Source organism: Schistocerca gregaria, chromosome 1 (assembly GCF_023897955.1).
Source record: "Schistocerca gregaria isolate iqSchGreg1 chromosome 1, iqSchGreg1.2, whole genome shotgun sequence".
Classification (NCBI taxonomy): domain Eukaryota; kingdom Metazoa; phylum Arthropoda; class Insecta; order Orthoptera; family Acrididae; genus Schistocerca; species Schistocerca gregaria.
Window position 1 is genome coordinate 856572731 of NC_064920.1, and position 5727 is coordinate 856578457.

Consider the following 5727-nt stretch of genomic DNA (forward strand, 5'->3'; position numbering starts at 1 on the left):
AAGCACCATCACCTCCGTACTTCATTGTTGACTCTACATATGATGGCAAGCAATGTTCTCTAAACCAGAGCCTTCCATCACAATACTACAGGGTGTAGCATGACTCATCATTCAAAATCATTCGTTTCCGATCATCCACTGTGCAATGGGGATGGGAAAACCGGCCGATTAAAACCGATACCGGTATTTTAGTTCTCATTAACCGGCAGTTTTCGGTGTTTGTCTGGTCTCGATTACAACAGTTTTTTTCGTTCATTATTAATAACTGGGTACTAAAACGGCATCAGTGTGCCATAGCCGACCGATGTGGCCAAGCGGTTCCAGGCGCTTGAGTCTGGAACCGCGCGACCGCTCCGGTCGCAGGTTCGAATCCTACCTCGGGCATGGATGTGTGTGCTGTCCTTAGGTTAGTTAGGTTTAAGTAGTTCCAAGTTCTAGGGGACTGATGACCTCAGATGTTAAGTCGCGTAGCCATTTGAGCCAGTCTGCCATAGCAGCAGTGGTAAAATTTTGGTTTTTAAATGAAACTCTTTTTTAAGAAACGAGTAATCTTTATTCGTAAAATTTCGATTGCTTTCAGATGTTCTTAAAGCGATCATTGTTATTTCAATAACAACTACGACAGTTAGCAACTAGCAACAAAGAAATGACATGAGACTGGGTATGGTATTGCAGAGACAGTGACGCACCTCTTGCCGTGTGGTGTGTCCTATTAGATGCTAGTATATACAGTAATTTCTAACTGTCGTCCTTGGGCATCGTAGCATTGCACAGTGGCACCATGACTAGTTTCGAAGTATGGTAGCAACGAAGTACAAGCCTATATTTTCTTTAAAAAATTAAAAATGTAAGGAGGCGCAACAAACTTGCGACATCACAGAAGGAGAAAATATCTACAATGTTCCTTAGAAGAGAACGAAAAGTTGATTGATGTACCTATAATACTATTGAAATGCTAAAACTTGGGCTATTAAAGGGTTCCGTTGTTTTCCGTTACTTTTTTCAGTGGTTCAGGACGAAAAATTGATACTGTCCAAAGATGGCGATGCAGGAAAGTCATCAGTTTGTGACCTTTCGCTTTAGCCGCCGCCGCGCCCGTGTCATTCTCCATCGCCATCTTTGTTGGAGACAATGAGACCGATTTATGCCACAGCCTCTACCCCCGTATCGACCGCGATGTCCTTCACGTTCACTTTCATGTTTGTTTGGAATATACCGGGTGATCAAAAAGTCAGTATCAATTTGAACTGGTTCAACTGGCTCTGAGCACTATGGGACTCAACTGCTGTGGTCATTAGTCCCCTAGAACTTAGAACTACTTAAACCTAACTAACCTAAGGACATCACACACATCCATGCCCATCAATTTGAAAACTGAATAAATTACGGAATAATGTAGATAGAGAGGTACAAATTGACACACATGCTTGGGGTTTTATTAGAACCAAAATATACAAAAGTTGAAAAATCTGCGACGGATGGCGCTTCATCTGATCAGAATAGCAATAATTAGCATAACAAAGTAAGACAAAGCAAAGATAATGTTCTTTAAAGGAAATGCTCAATATGTCCACCATCATTCCTCACCAATAGCTGTAGTTGAGGAATAATGTTGTGAACAGCACTGTAAAGCATGTCCGGAGTTCTGGTGAGGCATTGGCGTCGGATGTTGTCTTTGAGCATCCCTAGAGATGTCGGTCGATCACGGTACACTTGCGACTTCAGGTAACCCCAAAGCCAATAATCGCAAGGACTGAGGTCTGGGGATGTGGGAGGCCAAGCATGACGAAAGTGGCGGCTGAGCACACTATCATCACCATACGAGGCGTGCAAGAGATCTTTCACGCGTCTGGAAATATGGGGTGGAGTGCCATCCTGCATAATGATCGTACGTTCCAGCAGGTGTTTATCAGCCAGACTGGGGATGATGCGATGCTGTAACACATCGGCGTACCTTTGACCCGTCACGGTAGCCGTTACTCACGTTTTGCTGTCAGCGCCATTTGTCGGACATTTTGTGAACTTTTTTGTTCTAATAAAACCTCATGTCATTCCAAGCATGTATGTCAATTTTTACCTCTCTATCTACATTATTCCATGGTTTATTAAGTTTTCATATTTTTGCTGACTTTTTTATCACAAGGTACATTTATCACTTGGAAATAATACCAATAAAAAAACAGAAAATTGTCTATTTCAGAAACAGATTAATTTGAGCGGATTTAAAAATCAGGTTAAACATAAGACGAGAAAACCCGGTATCACCGAGAACCGGTTATTTCTGCGATCACCGTCTTCCCTACCGTCCACTGGCGAGGATCTTTACACCACCTCAAGCACGGAACGTGAGATGCTGCTCGATCATTGTACCCCGTTCTTTCTAACTGCCTAATCACAGTCATTGCGCTATGCGGACGTCTGGTAGCACTTTGGAACTCAGGAGTGATTCCTTTTGTAGGTTTCACGGAATTTTTTTAGAACCAGCCTCCGTAATTCTCGACCGTCACTGTCGGTTAGTACATGAGGTCTGTCTGATGTTGGTTCATCTGTGGCTGCTCCTTCACGTTCTCACTTCAGTATCACATCACCAACAATTAACTTGGACAGCTTTAGGATTGAGATGTCCCTGGATTTGTTACTCCAGAGACATCCATTTTCGAAGGCTGCTTGGAAAGTAAGGTCTGACCGATCGTGAAATGAAAATCCTACGAAGCTTTCCATAGATGTGTTGGGCAGTGTTTCTGGTATACCTGTCGATAGCGTTATGTCGCTCTGAGTTCTGAGCGTACAGTGAGCATGTAAAGATGCCTAGAAAAGAATGTCTCGTGCCAAGTATGAGGGCCTGGTGAGAGATTTCGGCTGATTTCACGAAGTCCACACAACATAACTGTCGTGCCTTCTTCTTCATGGCAATTCCTGGCCGCTCACTGCAGAGACAACGAGGACGCTCCAACGGCGTTTTCGATGGGAAGTGTTCGATCACTCACCGTACAACCCGCACTTGGCTCCCTCTGAATTTAATCTCCGATCACATGAACCGCTGGCTACGAAGACAACAATTTGGCACAGACAACAATCTACGGATCAGCGTGAGAATTGGCAAGAAACCACAGGCGGCTGCCTTCTATGACGAGGTTATTGGAAAGTTGGTACAACGCTACGACAAATGTCTGAGTCGGAGCGGCGACTATTTGGAGAAGTATCTAGAACGTGTAGGTGGTTTTTGCAAATAAAACATTTTTTATTCTCTCTTTGGTTTCCGATTCGCGACCGATCGGGTCTCATTTTTAGAGTAATCTTCGTACTAGTCCACGTTCGAAGTTGTTGTGCCCTCCTGACGGACGCACTGCGCTGTAACTGTTTCTCTAATGCCAACACAATACTCCCCGCCATCTTTTATTCTCGTGATTTGTTGTGCTCCATTCCACATTACATAGGGGTGACACAATACTTTTGATCAGACAGCGTATTTGTCTTCCACTTGGAAGCACCAGAAAAAGTCTCTAGGATGCCAAACTCCCTTCTTAGCTCTCCGTTTCCTCACCCTGCTTTTCGTAGTGAATACTGACAACTGGTTACTAAACAAATGCCTAAAAGTCTCTACTTCGTCTTCTAAACTTATTATCATCAATTTAAATTTATATAGGTGTTGAATTTTGGTTAATCTTTACGGAAACTGAAAGCCAGGTAACGGGTTCAGGGTAGGAAAGGATCAAACATCAACACGTGAAGGGGAGACCCATAAGATAGTTCGTCGTTTTCACCAAATTAATATTTATTTAAGAAAAACTCTGTGATAAATTAAACTGAAGATTAACAACAAATAGTGACATGTACAGTAACAAACTACTGAAATTTACAAATATAAGAAGAAGGAAACAGTATTCAATAAGCACATAATATCTGAGTTTATCACAGTAAGAATGATATTTGAATTTGAATTTTCAAAGTTAATGAGTTAATCCCACCAACTCCACTACCTACAACCCTGGTGGCTGTCGCTCAAGCCAGGTATAGCTGAAAGAAGAAGACAACTACTCTACTTTTGCTCGGTATGACAGACGACGCGGCGAACCGCTCCCGCGGCAATGACTTTAACCTCGAGCGTTGGGCAGGATGCCCCCAAGTAGCGGTCCGGAAGTAACGGCTGAAAACACCGAGGTAGACTCGCGTGTTTGCAGTCAGCTGCGAACATAAATCACTCACTAAGATTGACAGAGATCATTAAATGGATTTAGTCGTACACAATGAATACTTCGCCTCTGTCTAGGTAAGATGAAAAGCGAGTACATGTAACTGACAAGGTACAGGTACAAACACAGCAGTTATCAACTCATGCTGTTTCTGAATTGTGTGGCGGATGTTCCGAAGGCTGATATTAAATCGCCAGTCTCATAGATTCTGTCCACCAACGTGCATAATCTTTTGGTTGCACTTCCTCCAATGATTTTATAAATTTCGATTGAATGTTATCACTTGCATATCGTCCCCAGTTTCTTCTTATATAACATCATCAGACAATTCCTATCCCTTTTAGAGCGCTTTAATGTACTCTTTCCGCCTTCTCGCTCTGTTCTTTGGGTATTGCAATCTCATTCTAATTTTAGTGTTACCACCCTTGCTTTCAATTTTAGTTCCAGATAATTTTTACTTTTCTATATGCTGAGTCAGTCCTATCACTTATTATTTATTTTTCGATTCCTTCACATTTTTCCTGTAGTCATTCCGCCTTTGCTTCACTGCACTTCCTATTTATTTCATTCGTAAGACTTTCATATTGCTGCAATCCTGTCTTTCCCTGAACATTTCTGTGCTTCCTTGTTCCATCAATCAGATGAAGGGTTGTCATCCATAAAAATTAAGTCAGTGCCGTACGCACACCTGAAAAGTCGCACATGAGGAAGGAGTATGTTGTCACATTAATGTTGACGATTGAGTGTACTAAGTCATAAGATTTGGAGTTTAGTATGGTAATGCAATGTGACATTAATGTTGACGAGTGAGTGTACTAAGTCATAAGATTGGAGTTTACTATGGTAATGCAATGCTTGTCGTTCTTCCCTACTCCTTAACATCTGGACTAAGAAAATGATCACATCCCGCAACGTACCTGGGTGTATTATGTGTTAGCGCCTCACGCCGTGTAAGGGTACGTCCTACATTGTCGAACGTGGTCGTTTTGGTGGTCCAGGTACTGTGGTGTGGGAAGGCATAATGTTGTATAGGCTTACTGACCTCCATGTCCGTTCCCGATAGCTGAATGACGGGATGTACCCGTTGTATAGGAGTAGCGTCTTTGATTCATAATCGAAAACGTCTTGGGTCCCGTGTTCGATCCCCGCCACTGCCTAAATTTCAGTCTGCCGCCGGCAGTGCTGCGAGGCGGTCACGCGCCAGAGCGCTGCGGGCGAGGCGCGCACGGTGTGTTTGTGTTTACTTCGGCCGCTGTAAGTGCCGTTTTCCCTTCTAGACCACCATGGCGCACAACTATCGGAAGAAGACATTACGTTTCATCTTTTGTTCCGACTTCGCCCGACCCAAGGCCCTGGAGGTAGAACGATTTATTCGCGATGAAGTTAAGATACCACCAACGGATCTAATTGGTATCCACTTGTCGATAGTTAGCAGTACCGTCTACGTCAAAATGATCAACGATGCGGCGTGCGACAAGGTGCTTCAAGAGGTAAAACGTGGACTGCGCTTCTGCCATTCCGACGGCAACGTCGG